The sequence below is a fragment of the Callorhinus ursinus genome, unplaced genomic scaffold (genome assembly GCF_003265705.2).
Source record: "Callorhinus ursinus isolate GAN/ISIS: 27379988/994484 unplaced genomic scaffold, GSC_fseal_2.0 scaffold110, whole genome shotgun sequence".
NCBI classification, from domain to species: domain Eukaryota; kingdom Metazoa; phylum Chordata; class Mammalia; order Carnivora; family Otariidae; genus Callorhinus; species Callorhinus ursinus.
Window position 1 is genome coordinate 13,668 of NW_027397172.1, and position 24,529 is coordinate 38,196.

The following is a 24,529-nucleotide window of genomic DNA, read 5'->3' on the forward strand; positions in this document are numbered from 1 at the left end:
GTATCCAAAAGCTACCTCTTTAGCTACACAGCAGAAAAGTCTGGCCATTGTAACTTCAGGAGAGAGTGTTTTCCTTATCTAAATTAGTGCAGAGCACCAACGAGTTGTTCTAAAGCAAGAAATGGAAGGGCTATAGAGAGTGTCCATTTTGTCTCCCACCTCCCACCACTTTTACAAGTGGGGAAACTGAGGTTCAGAGGGGAAAGAGTGTGGTGCAGGCAGCATGGCAGTTGGTGGAATACTTAGGATTAAAACAAACTCTCAGGACAGTGCTCCTTCCTGCTCCATCTAGATTCAAGCTCAAACTGCAAAATAATATCATGAACCCTGAAAATGAAGAAGTGATCTATGACACATGTCAGTATCACATAACTTTTAAAAATGATTCTTTAAGATGTTACATTGGTCTTGATATACCTTTACAAATATTAATTTTAATGGATATCTCTAAGGCCTTTCATGACATAGACCACAGGTGTTACCTTGGGCAAGAGCAATTGTCTGCCAGCTCTCAACATGTAGTCATGCAGAATCCTAAATAACATTGTAAATCTCAGTGTGGTGTTTCACAGAGGACTAATTTGGACCTTCAACAACATCCTTGCCATATATCTTTGGAAGTTCTGGTCCTGAGAAGTTTATCAGAGTAAATGGAAACTCTGGTCACAATTAAAATAAAAGGACCAAGGACATTTTCTGGAAAGTAAGAGAATACATCACCTGATATTGAAATTCAAAAGGGTGTCACAATGTAGATGCTCTTGGCTTCTGACTCCTGTTGGTTTTGAGGGCTTCTCCAAAGGTGGGCACCAAATGCATTCTCTTCCCAGTTCTGACACTGTGACCGGTGGCATGCATTGATGAGGTGGTAACTGGGTGCCACCTTTAGTGGGAAAGAGTTATCACAGAGCTGAAGGTCACATCAGGACTGGTTAGGTCCATGCTGGAGTGTCTTCCCTAGGGCCCAAGGGCAGTTGCTTTCTTACTGACAGCTTCATAATTCATTCTGCATTGAACTAGATGTGCTCATGTTGACTCGATCACTAAGGCCTCTAGTGACACTGTCCTAGATGGTGGGAAAGATGTGGTAGATGCAGTTTCAGATTTGTCTGGGAGTGTGCAATTTTCATTTGCCATGAATACAATAAAGGCTTCACCTAGGGGTGACACAGCCTCCTCTTCAGCCCTGGGCACACCTGGGGGGTTGGAGATTGTCATGGATTGGTGTAACACAAAGCTCTGATAGGCCTTTTGAATGACAGTAGCTGAAATATCTTCCTGCTTCCACTGCAGGGTGGTTGCTATTGGTTCATAGGATGTTTTTGAAACATTAGTTGCCATAAACTTCTCTTCAATATTTGCCTTCAGAGAATCCAACTCCCCAGATTCTCCCAGAACATTTCTACTGAAGGCAAAAAGAATGTCCAGTGAATCTTATCTCCAGGGACCAAGGGTAGGTCCATCTGGATTAATATATTCCGACTGGGTTTTGGGATTTGCAGGGGCCTGAAAGGGTGTCTGCAAAGTCTGAGAGGGGAGAAAATGTAATAAACTGAGTGGCCTCTGGGTCAAACTTTTCCCAGGTCTCATAGAACATGTCAAAGTCATCCTCACTCAAAGGTTCGCTACTCTCCTGCATGGCCACATTGAAGTTCTCCAGAATCATGGCAATGTACATGTTGTCCATGATGAGGAAGGAGATGATGATGTACATGGTGAAGAAAAGGATGCCCATGGCTGGGTTCCCACAGTTCCCCCAGGAGCCATTGCTGTTGGGCAGATTGGAGTCCCAGAAAGGGGGTCCTGTGTTGAAGATAGGGCTGAGGAGCCCATCCCAGCCAGCTGGTGTGGTGTCTGGAAGAGGCACAGCATGCTGTTGGTCAAGGTCTGGGAAGTTGAACATGTTGTTGATGCCAGCCTCCCCGCCTACATGGGGGAAGCTGACTGTGCCGAAGATGGAGTAGACAAACATGACAAGGAAGAGCAGCAGCCCTATGTTGAAGAGAGCAGGCAGGGGCATCATGAGGGCAAAGAGCAGTGTGCGGATTCCCTTGGCTGCTTGTATCAGCCTGAGGATGCGACCAATTTGGGCCAGGCGGATGACTCAGAAGAGCACTGGGGAGAAGTCATTTTCGAGTGAGGTAAGAATTGCAGAAAATACAGGACTTTAGAAGAGGGGGGGATGATCTAATCAGTACTTGCAAGCATGAGCCCTGACAAAGCTGGCTGCAATCACTGTCCCATCTCTGGTCTGTATGGATCTCCATGCGAGTATTTGTATTCAAGGACTCTGGGCCTTCTGAACCTTGCACAGTGGCTGGCATAAAGTAGGGGCTCAGCACGTGCTCATTGCATAAGTTTTTCTCTCTCAAGTAAGACCCACGCTTCCCACCATGTTCTTATCTTTCCTTCTCTCCACCCGGAACATCTTCTTCTTAGTCCGCCTCCATGGTCAAAGCCCTATCTTCCGCAGCCTAGTTTAACTGGAAGCGACTGCACCTTTTTCCACACGTACACAGCCCTTGTCTGGTTCTCTTTATGACACAGGCCCTACTCTTCCCTGAGAATTCAGCCTTGGGACATGCCTTTTCCTCCATCTTTTCCTGGTCCTGTGCTCTGTGAAGGCCAGGATCCCCTGTGATTCATCTCCCCATCTCCTATTGTGAAGATTGACTCAGTTCCTGGCACATGGTCCTGTGGATCATTGTACAGAGCCCGGTGTTAATTATAAGGTGGCCTGAAGAGTCGGGCAACTTGCTGACAACTAAAGCAGACAGGCTTTGAATGGCCAGCTGTCTGCATAATGGCTTTTATTTGTTTCTTTCATCTCCAGCTGTGTTTGAACTCTATGTTAGGGCCTGGAGATGGGCTTGTTTAGGGTCAGTTATGGCCCTCCTACCCCCCAACTATGAACAAAGTTGGGAAGATGAAGAATGTAAAAGTCTCCCTATATGATATCTAACTTGAAGATTTGTGAAGCTTGATCTTGGGGCCGCGGATGTCTATTGGGACCACGAAAGATTAGATGAAGCCTTTAGGTCAGACAGGATTCAAAATCTCTCAGGACAAATGGTGAGGAGTGTAGTGGCAAGCTCTCTCTCCTTGCCAGGGTTCCCTTGACGCTCTTCCCCTACTTGCCTTTTGTCATATGAATATGGGTGGTCACAGTATTGTGTTGGAAGGAGGAAGGAAACAGGAAGAGATTTGGGAAGTAATTATAATATTGTATTATAAAATCTTTATGAAAGCCCCTCTCTTAAAGCAAGTTTAACTGGGGTATTTTTCCACAGAGTGGGGTATGTGTCTATATAATCTACAAAGATTCTGCCAGCCAACCAGTCTACATAATATTTCAAGGTAGTATGAGTCTTCATACTTGTAACAATTAGATACTCAATCCATGTCTTGTGACTGGGAAGGAAGAAAGTGAGAGGGGGAGGGCAGAAGGATGAAGAGGTGGGTTCTTTCACTTGTTTTCCAGCTGTCTCTATGACTGATTTCTAACCAGTGGATGGTGTTGCTGTGCAGGTCATAGGAACTGGTAGTTAAGGTGTCTCCATCATAGAATGGAGTACTTTGAGTGTATTTTATTTCTATAGTGTTGCTAAGGGAAGTCACATAAGCAAGCTCTCTTCTCTACTGTAAAGTCAAAATGACCTTTAGAGTTTCTCACTTGGAAAGCAAACAAACAAAACAAACGTCCCACAAAAAACCAGCAGCAACAGGAAAACAAAACAAAACAGAAAACAAAAATAAACATAAAGCTCCCAAACAAATAAACACAACCCAAGGCTGTGTTTCAGCACCAGGGTGGGGAGTTTGATGAAGTGCTGCCAAGTTGTATTTAGATGCTGTTAGCTCTTGATGGTAAATCAATGGAAAATTAAATCTACAGCTATGCTCTGACATGAAAATTAAGCAGGTCATGATATAACAGGTCAGGATATATTTATAATGCAAAATAAACCTGGTGCACTGTCATTTGGGCTTTGCAGGGCTAAACATTGCCTCAACCACAAGAAGACTAAGGACATTCTCTTGGTTGTTGGTAGAAGGCAGCTAGTTCATTAGAAGGACATTAGCTTGGTCTAAATTCAGCTCTACCCTTTACAAACTGTCTGACTTTGCATAACTTTCTTAATCTGTAAGGCTCAATTTTAAATGTATAAAATGAAGATAATAACACACCCTCAGAGAGCTGTTGTGAAGATCCAAGGAGCCCAGCCCAGTCCTTAGAAGTCAGCAAGCACTCAACTGTGGTGGCTCCATTCCCCACTTTAGCTTCTGACCTTATGCGTTTTCTCGGAACACTCACTGGCCCCCAAATACTGGGCCTATCATTCAAACACCCAGACTAGGCCCTAAGAGCATTGATCTCTTGGCATTGATCTTTGACTTGTTTATCACTCACATTCCCTAAGTGGACAGTTATATAATGATTTACTGCAGATCTTTTGACTTAAGAATCTCCTTTGAACACTCTTAGTCTTTGCTCACTCTTCTGGCAACCATCTCCTTTTCCAGAAAGTATTTAATGACTCACCTCACCTCATACCACCCATTCTCCTCTTTGAAGAGCATCAAGATAAGGCCCTCTGGAAGTTCCATCATCTTATATTCCCCGGAGGAGTGCCTGACTGTCCCCATCAGCCCCAAAGTTCAGGCAATGGGCTACACACACAGTAGGTGCCTAAAAACACTTTGTGACAGCATGGAAAATGCCAATGGAAACTCTCCATTTCACAGAGAGGGCAGGGGCATTTTAAATCTGTCACTCTTGGAAAGCAGCAAATACTGGGCTCCTCTAACATATAATGTATATTAAAAAAGTTTGTTGTTGTCCTCTTGGTTTTGGAAACAAAACAAAACAAACAGCCCGAACAACCCCAAGCAGAGTCTGGGCTTCCCCACCACCTGTAAGCCCACTTACTCCCAATCGAGAGGACCACGACAATCAAGTGAAACACATTCCAGCCGTTGGTAAAGTAGTAATGCTGCAAGGCGAACATCTTCATGACACACTTGCCCATGAAGAACTGATTGATTTTGTTAAGGGTTTTTGTCTTTTCTTCGCTCTGTTCATCAGTCTCCACCATCATGGTGATCACGTTGAGGCAGATGAGGACCATTATGACAATGTCAAAAGCTTGTCTGGTCACAATGTCAAAGACAAAGCCCTGGTACTTGCTCTGAGAAAACAAGAGATGGTCCATTAGGGCCTTTCTGGCCAACATACAACAAGAGGCATCTGGAGAGGCTGCATTCTCCATAGATGGCTTTCTAAAATCTGTCTCTCATCTTCCTCATACCACATCCAAACAGAAGCCAAGTCCTGTCCTTATTCCTTCCAAAATCTTATTCTTAGTTGATTCTCCTTCAATGCCTCAATTCAAGTCCTTGTTGCCTTTCCCACCCCCTTGAAGTCACCAGGCACTTTTTCCTCAGTGGTGCACCATTTTCAAGCTCTTCCCATCCCATCTCTTGGCTATCTAAATCCCAGTAGTCCTGAGTGATCCATTTTTCTTAAGCCCCTTCCAGGGAGATCTCCCTAATCACCTATCACATCACACCACATTGCCTATTTCCTCTCTCCTCCCACAGCCTTCGTAGTCCATCTTGAGTTCTAGCATTTCATGTGTGCTTCGCTTCTTCTCTGCTAGATAGCGAGCTCCTTGAGGATGGGGCCGTGTCTTATTTTTTTTTAAAGATTTTATTTATTTATTTGACAGAGAGATAGAGAGCACAAGTAGGCAGAGGGAGAGGGAGAAGCAGGCTCTCCACCAAGCAGGGAGCCAGACGTGGGGCTCGATCCCAGGACCCCAGGATCATGACCTGAGCGGAAGGCAGTCGCTTAACCGACTGAGCCACCCAGGCGCCCCAGCCATGTGTTATTTAACATTGTGTTCCCATAGTGCCTGCAGAGCGTGAGTTCAAGAATTGCAAATTCAGTGGCTGCTCATTCTCCCCCACCCCAGGTACTCCAGGGCAAGAGGGTAGGCCTGGAGTCCTTCTTGTTTCCCACTGTAACTTCCAGACCTTTGCTCCTCCTGAATCTTGCAAAACCCTTCCTCCTTTGAAGCTTGTGTCATCTAGGTAGTTCACCTTCACCTCTTCTTCATTGCTGCCACTTACCAACCTCCTGGTCCTTCGGCGTCATTACTGAGGAGTGAGGCTTTTGGCCTGACTTCCACTCTTGGCTACTACCTCTTGCTTCCTTAGCTAAATCTCTCATGACCTAGCTGTTCCTAGCATAAAGAGAAACAGAAATCTTCCTTAACCTTACATCTCCCTCCAGCTACCAACCTACTTCTCCCCCCACTTTCACGGCCAATATCTTGAAGGCATTTTGTGCAATCACTGTTCCCCCTCACTCCCCAATTCACCTCCAAATGGCTTTTGTCCCCATCCTGCCACTGAGATGGTTCTCGTTAAGATCACCAATGACATCCAGAATGTAAGTCCAAGGACACCTGTTCGGCATTGCTTGCCACACCTGCCACCTTGAAACTTTCCTTTCTTAGTCTCCATCATGCCTTACTTCCCTGGTTCTTTTCTTGCCTTTCTGGATATTCTGTTTTGAGTCTTCTTTATGCAACCCTGAGATGTTAGAGTACCTCAACGCTCAGTCCTAGGCACCCTTTGCTCTTCACCCCATTCTTTCTCTCTGAGGAATCTCTACAACCTGTGAATTGGTACGTGTGCGATTTTCGCTAATTTTTTTAATATATTTTTTAATTATGTTATGTTAGTCACCATTACGTACATCATTAGTTTTTGATGTAGTCTTCCATGATTCATTGTTTGCATATAACACCCATTTTTTTCCTATGTCACAGGATTAGTCTCTTCAAGGGCAGGAACTTTGTATGTGTTGCTCACTGCTCTATCCCCGGTGTCTGCTGAGTACATGGCATGCAGTAGATGCTCAATAAATAGATTAATGAATGGATGACAGAATGGACAGCTCTGAATTACTCACACCTCAAATAAAATTAGAAGGCCACTCTATTCTATACAACAGGCACTTACTGAATGTATACTATCCTAGAGCCAATTATTTTCCTATAAAGTGAAGTACGTGAAGGCAGATGATCAGGCTTGTCCCACTGGGTGGTGGGTGCCAAGATGTTGTCTGCCATATGGATGCTGGCCAGGAGCAAGGATGGGCCAAGACTTGTGGGCCCTGGAGATCAGCCAAATGAAGTTACTGCTTGGGCCCCTGCTCTGCTAATTTCCCCTTTGGGACCCCTAAGACTTCAAAGTCTTGTTTAAATGTTCCAGACTTGCCTCGGCTATGATAAGGGGAACAAAGGGAAAAAAGTGTTGGCTATGCTTGGAACAGAGTATTAAGGAGAGAGCCACATTCTTCCACTAAAGCTAGGACAGTATTGATAGTTAATTAGTAATTCACCCCCTTCCCACCCAAAGGGATGATGAATCTCAGAAACACAGTTGGGCTGTGAGGTCTCACTTCCCTTATCCATGTGGCGAGCCTCCCCCATTGCCAACCTTGGAAGGTCTTGGTTATGGCTTGATTAGGAGAAATGGTGATTTTGTCATAGGTCATCCTACCCAACCATTGACTTCCACTCCAACTGTGGTGCCTGGAATTTCAACATTAGGTTCCTACCTTTGTATTAAGATAGTGTCCTCTCCAGGGTCCCTTTTTGAAATGCAGCTCATCCTATCCCAGTGAAATTGTCCTCCTTGAGAGGAGGAAGCTATGGTGGCCTGGGGGATTAGTTGATAAAAGGGGAGAATCTGAGATGTTATAGAGAGATTGAGCAGCGTGTAGGGCAAGGTACTAACAATTGTCATGATTTTGCCAAGGGATGTCCCTAGCACAGACTCCTTACTGTCTGGTTCAAGTGTAGATTGAGCATCAGTCCAGCCACCAGTGAAGGCCAGCAGGGACCCAGCTGCTTGTTTCTCTGTAAGTCTCAGACTTGATGCTGATTGGCTGGGCTCAGCCATTTACCTACATCTTTTCTTTCTGAGCTTTTTCCTGCCCATTGGACTGGCTGACAGAGGGGTACTCCCTGAGGCTTAAGGCTCACGCAACCCCAGATATCTTGATTTGATGGGGGATTTGGAAGGAAATCTCTGCCCCTACAGAGGTCTGAACATCCGATCACCCCTCATTATAACACTTATCAGAATTGACCATAGGGATACATTCATGACCACTGTTTCCAAGTAAAGTATATCCAAAGGTCATAGCATTTTTTTTCTCCTGTAAATGTTTTCAAGGCTATGTGCTTATGAAGTTTTTAGTAACTTATGCAAACCCCATGCCTTGATTTAGAAATCCTAATGCCTTGGCCAATAGAATATATGTCTCCTTAATTCTAGGGAAAGTTCCTCTCCTATGTTGTAGGTCCTTAGGCTTTGCCCTGGTGGTGGTGGTGGTGGTGGTGGTGGTGGTGGTGGTGGAGAGTCCAATGGCATAAGCACCTGTACTTTTCTTCACAGATACTGCATCTTAACCACAGAAAGGTTATATAAACGGATAAGATGGCAATTCCATTCTGACGGCTCAGAAATTCTTGGAAGAAGTTCCACTGTACATTTCCTACATAGCAATACTCCCACTCTCAAACCTGTTCATCCACTCTCAATGGAAGCCAACTAGAGGTTTGACATTTTCTATCTTCTGGTGGAGGACTGAGAAGAACTGAGGTGATAATATGTATGGTTTGAGTGTTGCATTTCATCGGGGAATAAAAGGGCAAATCTCTTAGGGTTTTGGGGAATAAAGGAATTGAAGTGGAGTATAGCCCTAAGTTTTGGTCAATCTTTAAACACAACAATGGGATAACTTTGGGTTCCTATTTACCATGACCATGATGGGGACCAGGATCCCAGGGGCTTGGGTATTGGCCATTTCCTGTCTGTCGACTGTAGGCATGGGGTGGAATGTAGGGTGAGGCTGGAGATTCATTGCAACCTAGATCATGATGCATAACCATACAAACGCTTCATCTCAGGGCTCTTACCACCTCTAGTATCATTTAGCCTAACCTGCTCCCAATCCTGTGATTGAACCCTAAACTGGTTGGGGAATTCAGTACTTCACTAAACAGGTCTATTTGGAGTAACTGTGGGAGATATATTCACTCCAGAAGACCAAAGTTCCTTCTTTTAGACTTCTCATTCCTTGAGCCTGGGAACTCTCATTACATCATCCCCAAATTCAACCCAGATTTCCCCCTTCACAGAGAGCACTGGCCAACCCCTACACACCACTGGAATAAGCTATCAGTTGGATTTCCAGACACATTCTGCTTCAGGGAACTCTGGGGCTCACCAGAGGTCATGGGATGGGCTTCTGGGGCTTCTTAGAACCCAGCTTCTTCATGGCATTGTAGTACTTCTTTTGCTCCTCTGTCATGAAGATGTCCTGGCCCCCTAACAGGAGAGGATAACACACACCACTGTTTTTAAAGCAACAAAAACTCCCAAGAATACCAAAATCAGAGCATGCTGGAGAAGAAGAACATATCTATCTTCTCCCTTCTCTGAAGAATGACATGTCAAGGACAGAATCAAGCAGTGTCCTGCCCAGGTGGCACAACCAGTGACAGAGTGGGTGGAAATGAGCCCCAGCTCTGACTCCCTGCCTGAGTCTCTGGTGCAAAGCCTGTTTATTTCTCTCCTGCAGGAACCCAGAAGTATTGCATGGGCAGAGGGTGGGAAGACTTTCGGAGTAGAACCTAAGGAGAAGGTAAATATCAGTTTAAATCTGAGTTGCTCCTCAAAGCAAAAAGAGAGCCTAAAAGCAGCATAGATCAGAAAGGAACACAGACAATATACAGTAACAGTCACCTTACAGGCAATAAAATGGCACTAAATTCATACCTTTCAATAGTTACCCTGAATGTAAATGGGCTCAATGCCCCAATCAAAAGACACAGGCTATCAGATTGGATTAAAAAACAAGACCCATCCATATGCTGTCTGGAGGAGACTCATGTTAGACCCAAAGACACCCCCAGATGAAAGTGAGGGGGTGGAAAACCATTTACCATGCTAATGGACACCAAAAGAAAGCTGGGGTGGCAATCCTTATATCAGACAAACTAGATTTTAAAACAAAGACTGGAATAAGAGATGAAGAAGGACACTATATCCTACTTAAAGGGTCTATCCAAAAAGAAGATCTAACAATTGTAAATATCTATGCCCCTAATGTGAGAGCAGCCAATTATATAAGGCAATTAATAACAAAAGCAAAGAAACACATTGACAAAAATACAATAATACTGGGGGACTTTAACACCCCCCTGACTGAAATGGACAGATCATCTAAGCAAAAGATCAACAAGGAAATAAAGACTTTAAATGACACACTGGACCAAATGGACCTCACAGACATATTCAGAACATTCCATCCCAAAGCAACGGAATACACATTCTTCTCTAGTGCCCATGGAACATTCTCCAGAATAGATCACATCCTAGGTCACAAATCAGGTCTCAACCACTACCAAAAGATTGGGATTATTCCCTACATATTTTCAGACCACAATGCTTTGAAACTAGAACTCAGTCACAAGAGGAAAGTCAGAAAGAACTCAAATACATGGAGGCTAAAGAGCGTCCTACTAAAGAATGAATGGGTCAACCAGGAAATTAAAGAAGAATTAAAAAAAATTCATGGAAACCAATGCAAATGAAAACACAACTGTTGAAAATCTTTGGGATACAGCAAAGGCAGTCCTGAGAGGAAAGTATATAGCAATACAAGCCTTTCTCAAGAAACAACAAAGGTCTCAAATACACAACCTAACCCTACACCTAAAGGAGCTGGAGAAAGAACAGCAAATAAAGCCTAAACCCAGCAGGAGAAGAGAAATCATAAAGAGCAGAGCAGAAATCAATGAACTAGAAACCAAAAGAACAGTAGAACAGATCAACGAAACTAGGAGCTGGTTCTTTGAAAGAATTAACAAGATTGATAAACCCCTGGCCAAACTTATCAAAAAGAAAAGAGAAATGACCCAAATCAACAAAATCATGAATAAAAGAGGAGAGATTAAAACCAACACCAAAGACATACAAACAATTATAAGAACATACTATGAGCAACTCTATGCCAGCAAAAGAGATAACCTGGAAGAAATGGGTGCATTCCTAGAGATGTATCAACCACCAAAATTGAACCAGGAAGAAATAGAAAACCTGAACAGACCTATAGCCACTAAGGAAATTGAAGCAGTCATCAAAAATCTCCCAAGAAACAAAAGCCCAGGGCCAGATGGCTTCCCAGGGGAATTCTATCAGACATTTAAAGAAGAATTAATACCTATTCTCCTGAAACTGTTCCAAAAAATAGAAATGGAAGGAGAACTTCCAAACTCATTTTATGAGGCCAGCATTACCTTGATCCCCAAACCAGACAAAGACCCCATCAAAAAGGAGAATTACAGACCAATATCCTTGATGAACATGGATGCAAAAATTCTCACCAAAATACTAGCCAATAGGATCCAACAGTACATTAAAAGGATTATTCACCACGACCAAGTGGGATTTATCCCTGGGCTGCAAGGCTAGTTCAACATCCGCAAATCAATCAACGTGATACAATACATTAACAAAAGAAAGAACAAGAATCATATGATCCTCTCAATAGATGCAGGAAAAGCATTTGACAAAGTACAGCATCCTTTCTTGATCAAAACTCTTCAGAGTATAGGGATAGAGGGTACATACCTCAATATCATAAAAGCCATCTACGAAAACCCTACAGCGAATATCATTCTCAATGGGGAAAAGCTGAGAGCTTTTCCCCTAAGGTCAGGAACGTGGCAGGGATGTCCACTCTCACCACTGCTATTCAACATAGTATTAGAAGTCCTAGCCACAGCAATCAGACAACAAAAAGAAATCAAAGGCATCCAAATCGGCAAAGAGGAAGTCAAACTCTCACTCTTTGCAGATGATATGATATTGTACGTGGAAAACCCAAAAGACTCCACCCCAAAACGGCTAGAACTCATACAGGAATTCAGTCAAGTAGCAGGATATAAAATCAAGGCACAGAAATCAGTGGCATTCCTATACACCAACAACAAGACAGAAGAGAGACAAATCAAGGAGTCGATCCCATTTACAATGGCACCCAAAACCATAAGATACCTAGGAATAAATTTAACCAAAGAGGCAAAGGATCTGTACTCAGAAAACTCTAAAATACTCAGGAAAGAAATTGAAGAAGACACAAAGAAATGGAAAAACGTTCCATGCTCATGGATTGGAAGAACAAACATTGTGAAGATGTCAGTGCTACCTAGAGCAATCTACACATTCAATGCAATCCCCATCAAAATACCATCCACCTTTTTTCAAAGAAACGGAACAAATAATCCTAAAATTTGTATGGAACCAGAAGAGACCCCGAATAGCCAGAGGAATCTTGAAAAAGAAAAGCAAACCTGGTGGCATCACAATTCCGGACTTCCAGCTCTATTACAGAGCTGTCATCATCAAGACAGTATGGTACTGGCACAAAAACAGACACATAGATCAATGGAACAGAATTGAGAGCCAAGTAATGGACCCTCAACTCTATGGTCAACTCATCTTTGACAAAGCAGGAAAGAATGTCCGATGGAAAAAAGACAGTCTCTTCAACAAATGGTGTTGGGAAAATTGGACAGCCACATGCAGAAGAATGAAACTGGACCATTTCCTTACACCACACACAAAAGTAGACTCCAAATGGTTGAAAGACCTAAACGTGAGACAGGAGTCCATCAAAATCCTAAAGGAGAACACAGGCAGCAACCTCTCCGACCTCAGCCGCAGCAACTTCTTCCTGGAAACATCACCAAAGGCAAGGGAAGGAAGGGCAAAAATGAACTATTGGGATTTCATCAAGATAAAAAGCTTTTGCACAGCAAAAGAAACAGTCCACAAAACCAAGAGACAACGGACAGAATGGGAGAAGATATTTGCAAATGACATATCAGATAAAGGGCTAATATCCAAAATCTATAAAGAACTTATCCAACTCAACACCCAAAGAACAAATAATCCAATCAAGAAATGGGCAGAAGACATGAACAGACATTTTTCCAAAGAAGACATCCAAATGGCCAACAGACACATGAAAAAGTGCCTAACATCGCTCGGCATCAGGGAAATCCACATCAAAACCTCAATGAGATAGCACCTCACTCCCATCAGAATGGCTAAAATTAACAAGTCAGGGAACGACAGATGTTGGCGGGGTTGTGGAGAAAGGGGAACCCTTCTACACTGTTGGTGGGAATGCAAGCTGGTGCAACCACTCTGGAAAACAGTATGGAGGTTCCCCAAAATAGTTGAAAATAGAGCTACCATACAATCCAGCAATTGCACTACTGGGTATTTACCCCAAAGATACAAATGTAGGGATCCGAAGGGGTACGTGCACCCCATTGATTATAGCAGCAATGTCCACAATAGCCAAACTGTGGAAAAAGCCAAGATGTCGATCGACAAATGAATGGATAAAGAAGAAGTGGTATAGATACACAATGGAATATCATGCAGCCATCAAAAGGAATGAGATCTTGCCATTTGCAACGATGTGGATGGAACTGGAGGGTGTTATGCTGAGTGAAATAAGTCAATCAGAGAAAGACATGTATCATATGACCTCACTGATATGAGGAATTCTTAATCTCAGGAAACAAACTGAGTGTTGCTGGAGTGGTGGGGGGTGGGAGGGATGGGGTGGCTGGGTGATAGACCTTGGGGAGGGTATGTGCTATGGTGAGCCCTGTCAATTGTACAAGACTGATGAATCACGGATCTGTACTTCTGAAACAAATAATGCAATATATGTTAAGAAAAAAGAAAAAGAAGAAGATAGCAGGAGGGGAAGAATGAAGGGGAGTAAATCGGAGGGGGAGACGAACCATGAGAGACGATGGACTCTGAAAAACAAACTGAGGGTTCTAGATGGGTTAGCCTGGTGATGGGTATTAAAGAGGGCACATTCTGCGTGGAGCACTGGGTGTTACGCACAAACAATGAATCATGGAACACTACACCAAAAACTAATGATGTAATGTATGGTGATTAACATAACAATAAAAAATTATTTTAAAAAATCTGAGCCTTGCAACCAGCCTGATCATTTTAGTCAAATCCACTGGGCTTTGGGAATCATAGTTCCTGCCAGGGACAAGAGCTTCCCTCAGGGCCTTCTGCAGCAAAAACCTTGAGATCCAAACCGTTGACCCCTTCCTGGAGAGGAGGAGCTAAGGACAGTTGCTGCCTTATCCAAGGGTCTTTGGAGAACTCTTGATCCATTTGCATTGCCCTCTGCTGTTACAATGCCAGAATTTCCACCATCAAAAATTCCTTCCTCCTTTAGCTTTGGGTTTTCTTTGAGGACTCTCCAGACCTCCTTCATTCAACCCCCCACCTTTCACTCCCTGGCATAATGTGAATTCTTCGCATTTCCATAGCATGTTTGTATAACTGAGATCACTGCAAATCCTCGGGAAATGGGCTGAGATCTCTGGGATTTGAGAGGAGATTTTAAGAAAATCTGTGGATACAGAGAGCTTCCAGGGAGAGACATCTCAGTGGGGCAGGGGCAGAGGGTTGGGATCACTGGGTAGGGCAACACTGAAAATTCTGGGCAAGGAGTCAGCAAATATAGTAGTCCCTCCAACTTCAACCCTGGTTTATCTCATTCTATCACCTAACATGGCCAACTCCCTGGCAAGGTCGTACTCGGTTGCCTCATCTATAAAATGGGAGAAGGGATTGCTTGAATGGTCTCAAAGCCCTCTAGGGTGCTGATGACATTGACCAGCACTTCACAGCTGTCTTGCTGAGTCCCTCTGGGGCAGAAAAGGGCTGCCCACTTCTTATGCCCAGAACTCTGGCCAAGGACTTCCTATAGGTGGGAAGACTATGCCATTTGACATTTATTTTGAATTACATTAGTATAATAGCTCAGTCTTAAACTAGTTGCTTCTTTTATTTTTTAAAATATTTTATTTATTTGAGAGAGGGAAAACGAGTGAGAGAAAGAGAGAGAGAGAGCACACAAGCAGGGGGGAGGGGCAGAGGGAGAGGGAGAAGCAGACTCTCCACCGAGCAGGGACCCCAAGGTGGCAGCTCGATCCCAGGACCCCAGGATCATGACCTGAGCTGAAGTCAGACACTTAACCGACTGAGCCCCCCAGGCACCTCTAAACTAGGTCCTTCTTGAACAGGCTTTTACTTTCCTCTCACCAGAATCCTATGAGTAGGTATTATTAACTCCACGGAATGGATGAGAAAGCTGAGGTGCAGAGAGTTTTTAGAAATTGCCAGGGTCAGCCACCGAGCAAGGGGTTGAGTTGGGAATGCAAGCCCAGGTTTGTATGATGCCAAAACCAACGCTGGGCCCTTATCCATGTGACTTATCCATAGGACCCTGTTTTTTCCTCTGGATCTCAGCTTACATTAGTCTAAAGTGGTGCTTCATCTACCTCAGAGGAAAGGAGGGTGTTAAATGAAAGGATTAATAGAGGGTAACAAGAAAGCATTTTACACCTTTAATGCCCTACCATTTTAATGTAAACATGAGAAGTTATCTGGGATTCGGTTCCTATTCATCGGAGTCAGCATCCATGGAGGCAAAGGTCTTCCTCCCCATCCCAAGGAGGGTTGGGATTCTGCCAATACTGGAGCTCTGGCCCTTGCTGAGGCTTCCTGACTTGGTGCTTCTGAGCTCCAGACAGAGGCAGCAAGTGCTGGAGCCCTTTCTTTCCCAAGGGTCCCCTGAGACACACCCCGCACACCTGGTTCCAGCTGGAAGACCTGGGCACTCTGGGAGAGTGGAAGGGGACCCAGACAGAAGCAGGGATATTGTTGACACAGAGAAATGCAGCTCCTCCAGCAGCAGCCCCAGGACACCAGGCAGGGGTGAGGGCTGCAATCAGGGTGCAAAAGTGGGTATTGGTGTTAAAGGCCCAAACTGGGCTCCTGGTCAGGCACGAGGGCTAGGAATAGTGTTGTCTTTAGTCATGAGGTCAGGGGCCAGGGAGTGCAAGATTCACGGAAACACCTGGGCCCCACTTATCTTTTTTTTTCTGTTGATTGAAGTTGTCAATTATGACCCCAACAAAGAGACTGAGTGTGAAGAAGCCACCAAAAATGATGAAGATGATGAAGTATGAGTACATGTACACACTGTCCTCCCACTTGGGCTGCAAGTTCACCTGTGAACAGACAAGGTGAGGCATGGGGAGCAGGTGGGTGTGTGTTTGTGTTCATCCCTGAGACAAGAACCTGGGTGTGGGAGGGTGGTTTATTCGGGAGTCAGGAAGCAAGACTGAGGGAGGGGGAGGGTAAGCAGGAGAAAAGCCCCAAGGGGGGTGTTGATAAGCAGCCCATCACTGGCGGGCAACTGGTGTTCCATCCTGTTGGGGTTCTCCAATGAACTGTGTAGAACGCACCTCAGAATTGTACCTCTAAGGGTTTGGGAAGCTGGAGAAAGAAGAATGAGAATGGATGGAAGGAAGGAGAGGCCTGATAGGATTGATGGAAGAAGTAACGGTGAATTTATGTTTAGAAGAAAGGGAAAAGGAAGGGTGAATGGCTGCATAGATGGAATGAGGCACATGTGGAAGGAAGGGTGGATGGTCAGAAGGAGGAATTACGAGGAGGATGGATGGAATGAGGGTGAGCATTGAAGGCAATCAGGACTTAAACAAGTGAGACGTATGGAGGTAAGAATGACTGTGCCCCTGATGGGGGTGTGGAGCCAGAATAAAACACTTTTCCTTCATTTATGAATAATTATTTTACATGCACAAAGTTATCACCTGTGACTCAGATTTCAAGCCTCACAGCTAATCCCTGCGGTACAGTGTCCTGATGCTGTCAGCACACTGGTATCAGGAAAGAAGAGAATTGAGTACACAGACCGGCTGTGGGGGACCTGCCAGCACAGGGGGCTGGGCAGAATGTTCTGTGCTGGACCCATCCAGCGTCAGGAGGCAAGCACTGAATACAGACACATTTCCTGACACCTCTGATGTGTAGACCTTGGTGCTGGTGGCTGCTGGAGTGTGGGAGGCAGAGACGAACACAGCATGAGCTTCCCCCTGCCTGTGGGGACCCTCAGCAGTGCCACAGTGAGCAAGTCACTCAGGCAGCCATCCTGCAAAGCCAAGAGGGCAAAGACCTGGACAGAGACAGAGGATCGTCCTGGGCAGGATGAGGGAGAGACCGACCACTCCTGGCTTTGGGGGGCTAGGAAGCCTCTTAGGAGATTTCACTGAGGATGGTCTCCTCACAGTGGTGAGGAACCACAGTCTAGCACGTGGGAGGCACTTGGTCAATCCCCTCATGCTGTGGTAAGTGGTCCCGGGTTAGTGTGAGTCTGAACACATGTGCTTCAACTCAGCATCTCTCCAGAGGGAACTCTGTCCCTTTTAGTGCCACTGGGGAGAAGCTGGTGGGGCAAGCTCAGGGATTCTCCATCTGGCTGCACACGTATTGGACAATGCCTAGGAGCTTTCATAAGATACTGATGCCTGGGCTCCACCCAGGACCAGAGAGATCTGAATCTCCGGGAGTAGCAGTGTTGGTTCATTGTATTTTTCAGAGCTCCCCGGGTGATTCTATAGTATAGCCAGGGCTGAGGACCACTGAATCAGCAGGTGGGAAGATTCTCTGGACTGTGCAGTCCTCGGCTCCCCTCGGTCCAGAAGCCCTGTCAAGGGATGCAAGGTCATGAGACCCTTGAGAGCCTCATGTGTCATCTTGCTTTGGACATAAAATACAGAGGGCAGTCAGTGTTTTTCTGGATGGAGGCCTAGGAACTGAGGACACACCTGAGCATCACCATGGTGCCAGAATCGTGTACTGTCTGATCTTACAATTCACCAGTGTGCAGGCTATTCTCAGAGACCTTGCTAAGTGCTCAAGACTTTGGAGTGGCCCATGAGGCGAGGCCCCCAGCTTCCTTGGTGCTAGCTGCAGCCATCTGCCAGAGATGAGGACCCTAAACCCCATGTGTGCCAGTGAGTCACTCATGTTCACAATGAGGATGTCCAGCCAGCACCGGGCATTGGTGAAGTAATTTTTGAAGCCATAGGCCACCCATCTGAGCAGCATCTCAAATATAAAGATAAATGTAAACACCCTGCCAGTATATTCCAGCAAGGCCTTCACTGTGGGCTTCTGGTCAAGGTGATGGTCTTCAAAGGCCTGGAAGGAAGAAAGGGAGCAGAATGGTCATCTGCCTGGATCCACAGCACTGGTGCCCAGTGATAGGGAAAGACCCCACCAGCTCTGCCCTCAGCCCCTGGGAGGACTTTGGGAACCAGCTTCCCTGTATCATTTTTTTTTTTCTCTGCTTAGGGTGTATGCGTATAGGGTGGGGTTCAGAGGGATAGTGGAAGAGGTACTGTGACATACCAACCAGGACCCCATGGAGCCAACGGGACCTGCAGCCTGGCTTACTCTTTGCAGGGGAGCTGAAAGCAAGGGAGAAAGGAAACCTTCTCAAATTGGGGCTTGGCAGCAAACCAAAGTGATCCTAACAGCAACTTGGTTTAAAAATAAAAGCATCAAAGGATGTTCACAGGCAATTCACAAAAAATGAAAGTAAGAATTGCCCATGAACCTCTGAAAAAGAATGTTCTATCTCACTGGTAATTAAAGAAATTCAAATGAAAAGAAGATGCCATTTTTCTCTTACGAGATTTGTGAAGATAGAAAAGAACCAGGGCAAGGCCAGGGTGGCTGTGGCTGTGGGGAGTTTGGCTCCTCTCACACCTGACTGGGGGCTGAAAACCAGGTCAGTCTTTTGGGAGACCAATTTGGCAAGAGGACTCAAAGGTTTTAGGAACCCACTGATTCTGCCTTCATGAATTTAGCCTAAGGACATTAGAGGTTCTTGGTGCCCCCCCGCCCCCCGAGGCTACGAGGTTGGCTGCTACCAGCTGGCGGATGTCCCCTTTTCCTGAGGACCTCCCTGAGCTGAAGGGAACTGCCTCCACCTGCAGAAATGCCGAGGAGGTTAAATGCCTGGTCTGGGGGCATCTGCAGCCAGTGACTGCCCCCTTTGCCTCAAGGTGGGACTGCTCTGTGACACCCTGTATGCTCCATAGCTCCTGCGGCATCAGGCTGAGGTGGACTTCGTGGGAGCTGCGTCTTTTAGCTCCTCTCCTGGTCCTGCCTCCCTCACCTCAGAGCACGCCCTCCACAAGCCCAAGAATCCCTGCTTCGGATTCTGCTTCTAATCGGACCCAAGACAGGAAAGAAGCCAATGTCCTCAAAGGAGTGGGCATAGGCTATTCAATGCTTATTAGAAGGAAACACCGGGCTTATTTACATAGATGGTGGTGCATTCCCGTAATGGAACGCACTGCAGCCGCTAAGTCGGATAGTAGGAGCATATTTACTGTGAGAACTTACTGAGAAATTATAGAATGTATAAATGTGGTTTCAGTTTTGTAATATTTATGTATTATATGCATAAGAAAGATGGGAAGGAAGCATACCAAAATGTTTTCAAAGTAAGATTCTGAGTGATAGGAAAATGGGTGGTTTTTTTCTTTGCATCTTCCCATAATTTCCAAGTTTGGTTTTTTTGGTTTTTTTTTTTTTTTTTGACTTTTCTTTTTTAGAAGAAAAATCATTTTTTTTTAAGTACTCAAAGTAAAAGCACAAGGAAGATGACATTTGGTGCCAGCCTGTTCAGTCGCTTGGGGAAGGAGATGGGGAGGTGAGGGCCCAGCAGCTGGTGCTGATCTGTGCCCCCCGCTGGGAGGGAGGGGAGCGGCTGGGGTGAGTGGAGTAGGGGAGCAGAGAGAAAGGAAGGAGCAGGGGAGCATGGAGAAGAGAAATGAGGAGAGGAGGCCCATGGGGAAGGACGGGAGCGGAGGAGGTAATGAGGGAAGCACCTTGTCAACAGCAGATGGGACTGCTGTCCTCGTCAAGAAGGACAGGAAAAGGGAAGGGAGGGAGAAATCAGCACCCAGTCCCCTCTTGCCGGGTGATGTGGCCGGCGCACCAGAGCTGTGCAGAGCAGGCTAGGGCCGGGGACAATCGCCGCCCTGTGCCCAGCAGCGGGCCCCTTCGGGTGCTGCCACTCCCTCCCCCTCCCCCATGGTGGCAGAGCAGCCCTGTTCCCAGAGACACTCTTCGCCCTCGGCCTAGTGCCATTGCCCTCCTGGCCACCCCCCTGCCCCAGGTCGTGTGGGCCATACACTGAGCGGTTTGGGCACCCTTCCTGGGATATCTGGTGTTTAAGTAGGTGCCCAGATATCCAGTAGATTGTTTTAAGGGAGTAAATGACACATGAAGAGCAAAACAAGTGAAAACACTTGGAGCCATGAGTCAGGATTGAGGGCTTCTCGTCCCCCCTCTAACTAAGTAGCTGAGACCCCATGTCTTTGGGCTGTGACTTCCTCATCCATAAGAAGCAGACAGCTGGGGATGACGAGTCCCCTCCTGTGTCCACAGCTACCTTGGTCCACTGGGAAGATTAGTTGAGATTGTGCAGGGAGCGTAAGCCATGGCGCAATCAGAAGCATCCTTCCCTGTCCTACAAAGCTGGCCATTCAGCAAGGGGCTAAGGAAGTGGTTCCTAAGTCGGAATTTCTATGCCTGTAAGGCCTTGTTATTTAAAGTATGGTCTTCGGAGCTTGTTGGAAATGCCAATTCTCAGGCCCCACCCCAAATCTGATTTAGGATCTGCCTTTTAACAAGCTCCCCAGGTAATTACATTTTGAGAAGTGCTGATACAATGATGTGCTGTGAGCTTTGAACAAGTGATACAGCATTTGCAAGGGGCTTGATAAGACAGAAGGATGGCAGTCTTTGCACGGGGCCTTCAGAGAAGGCCAGTATTTGGAAGGCCGGGGCTAGAAAGCCAGGGGTGTCGGGATCAAATGAGGGCAGAAGTAGGTTTTGCTGCTGACAAGCTGGGTAAATGTGGACAACTGCCTCAGGCCCTTTGAGTGTCTGTGCCCCCACCTATAAAGTGGGATGCACGCCCTCACTGCTTGAAATACTTGCAGCCAGGTTTAGCAGGCTGGGACATGGGGACCACAAGCACCACCCTCTCCTGCTGCTAAGAGGAGCCCGCGTGCTGGGGTGCAGCTCTCCTGCTGGCCATCGGCTGGGAGTTTTCAGGCTAGGACTCAGGGGAGCTCACTGCTCCAGCTCCAGGGCCTTGGAATTGTGGGAGACCCGATCTGGAGGGCTTCGGGGCAGGGGCCCTGCCTCCCCTTACCAGAGACCCACTGCTGAGCAGGATCATGAAGATGATGAAGCTCTCAAACGAGCTGGGCTCCACGATGGGGCAGCAGGCCTTGCACACCTGCCAGCCCATGGCCCACGGAAACCTGCTGGCGTCCACTTTATAGCAGGGACATGGGCGAAGGCAGCCTGTGGAGAGAGATGACTGATGGCGAGGGGTGTCCCCCCAGGGAGGGGGGAGCTTTTTTGCTCTAGCCCCATTGGGAAAGCATTCTGCTGGGAAACCCACTTGCCACCCCATAGGCAAGGAATTCTCTGGAATACGAGAGAAGCTTCACCCCTCTCCAGCAGCCTCTCGACCCTGCCCTTTGGGTGTGCCTCCCTCCCATCGGTCTCACCCATTCTCCACTCCTCCCCGAGTACCGTCCTTCTTGGAGAGGATACCTGTGGCCCCTGTCCCATGCCCACCCATTTCTGGAAGCCCGACAAGCCGCGGGGCCTGGGCCTGGTGCTGCCTGAGGGGCTAGGCTCTGAGGCCGTGCTCACCTGAGGGGCCACCGCATGGCTGGGATGGGGCCTGGGGCCTGTCCAGTCCCGGGTTGTGTGGCACTGGAAACTCAAGGAAGTGTTGTTGCTTTTTAATGTATGGATTTTTATTATTGAAGCCACAATGACTTTCATAGTGTGAACTGTATGTATATCCCCTTATTGCAGGCAGATCTAGTGAGAACACAATGTGCCTCTCTATTCTAAACATGGAGGGAAGCCAAGAGTCAGATGTATTTTCTGCCTTTAGGACGAGGTGGGGTGCGTTCAGGGTGCCATGGCCGTGGACGGTCGTTCTGCCTTTCAGAGCTACACCAAAGGCTGGGGGACACAGGTGTGGCCTGGCCCTCCTCTGCGTCCTTTACGCCCCTAGACAAGAGTGTTTACCTTTTTCCCATTCAGCCTCAAGAGGCCTGGTTTATAAGTCTGAGGCGTTTTCGAGGGTGAGGAGGAAGGCCCAGCCCTGCTGGCGGCGTCTGACGTGGCCCCGCTCGGCTGCTGGGAGCGTGCTGTTTGTGTCTGATGCCGGCCCCTCTGGCTTGGGAAGGAGGCAGCGAGGGGCCCTGTGTGTCTGTCTCCCATGGACCCCAGGCCAGGGCCCCGGACACACAGGTGCCCAGATGAGAGCTTGTGGAGCGGGATTCCTGCCCGAATGAATGTCAGTGTGAGGAGGCCTGTGGCCGCCACTTTACCTTCGGTGAAGCAGTCATCTGGTTCTTCAAGGCCATCTGCCAGCTCAGGGATCTTCCTCGGGATCTCCTCGGGATCCAGGCGGTCCAGTGTGCTGCCTTCTGAGGAGCTTGTCTCATCCCCTCCCTGCAGGGCAGAAGCCCAGGGCACTGAACTCAGCTCTCTGAGGGCCTCAGTGAGTCTGCACACGGTCACTACAGGTCCGCTCGGCCAAGGGCTCCGAGATGCAGGGAGAGCCCATCGGGGCTGGATCCCCCCTACCCACCCCCCAGAGCAATCCTTGTGTGTTTGGTGCCTCGCCAGCTGAGGCCCAGACCAGTGATGGATGCTCTCTACGGAGCCCCAGAGGTTTAACAGTGCGAGGCTTTAAACCTCCAGGCCCCTGATGGAGTGCTGGCGAGGGCCCAAGACACCATAATTACACACATAAAGACTCGCAGCATTCACTGGACTTGAGTGTTTAATCGTGAAGCAATAGGGCAGGGGCCCTGTTGCCCTCCTGGCAGCTCCAGCCCTGTAATGTCTCCAGATGAATTCAATTAGGAGTTGAAGCTGCTCTCATATTAGTAAACCTGATAGCTCGGCTAATGGACCCAAATGGTGGGGTGGGTCCCCATCTGTCACTGTCAGGCCCTTCTCTGCCTGGCCAGGGTCATGGACAAAAAATAACCAAACCAAACCAAACCAAACCAAACCAAAACCAAACCAATACCCAGCAGATGTGTACTGAAAACTGAGTAGAGACAACTAGCCAGGGGAATCCTGAGAATGCTCTGAAGGAAACATGAGAAGGAAACGTGTAGAAGGTGGCAATCCTCGTCCAGCAGGAACCAAGGGGTTTCTGTCCACCCCGGGGTCCCCCAACCCCATCTCAGCCCACCCTCTCCTCTCACCTGCTGTGGTCGACCCTGCCCAGGGGCACACAGCCAGTGGCTGACATTCCTCAAGCTGAAGGACGTGATAACGTGGGGCATGAATGATGTCTTCCTTACCTTTGCCCAGCCCGGTGCCTGTCACGGCGTCAGCGCTCAGAGGCTAGGTGTCAAGTTCAATTCCTGAATTTAATGCCGTGGTATTAACGATGCTAAATCTTTCTAGATGCCTCTTCCCTGTAGCGTGTTGTCTTCAAAGATGTGTCATAAAACCACAAAGTTTCCTTTTAGCTCTTGTGAGACACTCCTAAACCCCAGTTTTGCTTCCTGCCCAGTCTGTGTAAGGCTGTCAGGACAGTACTCACACAGACTGCCTCTCCAGAGCACCAGAAGGTTGTGGGCTGGAAAAAAGGATGTGGACAAAAGAGAGTGGGGGCGGGGGGAGTCACAGGGAAGACCTCCTCACCCCCGAGCGACTCTGACTTTCACTTGCTGGCTCACAACACACTTTCTCCGTGCATTGTCTCGGAGAAAACAAGTGTTCTCTTGTTTCTTGGCTGTCATTTTCTGGGCACTTATTCCATCTCAGGCAGGAATGAAACACTTGACAAGCAGCATCTCGTTTAAGCTTCAAAGGAATCCTACCAGGTAGGCATTACCATTCAGTTTCAGAGACGAAGACAAGGAGACTCAGAGAGGTGGAGGATCTCGTCCTCATCAACCCCTACCCCCCATCCTGCTGAACCCCCTTCTTTCCACTGAAATCGTGCTGACCAGCCCAGAGGTTAGGACGGACCTGAACACTACTCACGATGAGACATGAGGTTATGTGGGCAACTGCAGTCTGAAATACCACTTCCCGAGCCACCCCATCCGCCAGCCCCTACCATCCCACCGGTCAGGGTCTGGCAGGCTGTTCAGCCTCTCCTGGAAGCTCACATACGTACCTCTGCAGGGGCCTGGGCAGCCGCCTCATCTTTCCACTTCTCACCCATGTGGGAAGCCAGGTCCTCAGAGGACATTCCAGAGCCTGGGCTCCTGGCTGCCAGGTGGCCCTCACACCTCCCGACTTGCTGCAGCTGCTCCTGCTAGTGAGCGAGGGTCCCATCTGGGCACCTGTGCCTACCTTCAGGTGACTGCTTCTCAGTTTGAAGACATCTTGCCCCTCATAGTCTGCCAGAGCTAAGGACCTAATCTCTGCAGCATACGTACAT

At 47.3% G+C, this 24,529-nt stretch overlaps 1 pseudogene; it reads right to left on the reverse strand.

Annotated features, from left to right (window-relative positions):
* Positions 1-957: 957 nt before the first annotated feature.
* On the reverse strand, positions 958-24,529 carry LOC112812508 (sodium channel protein type 10 subunit alpha-like; annotated as a pseudogene).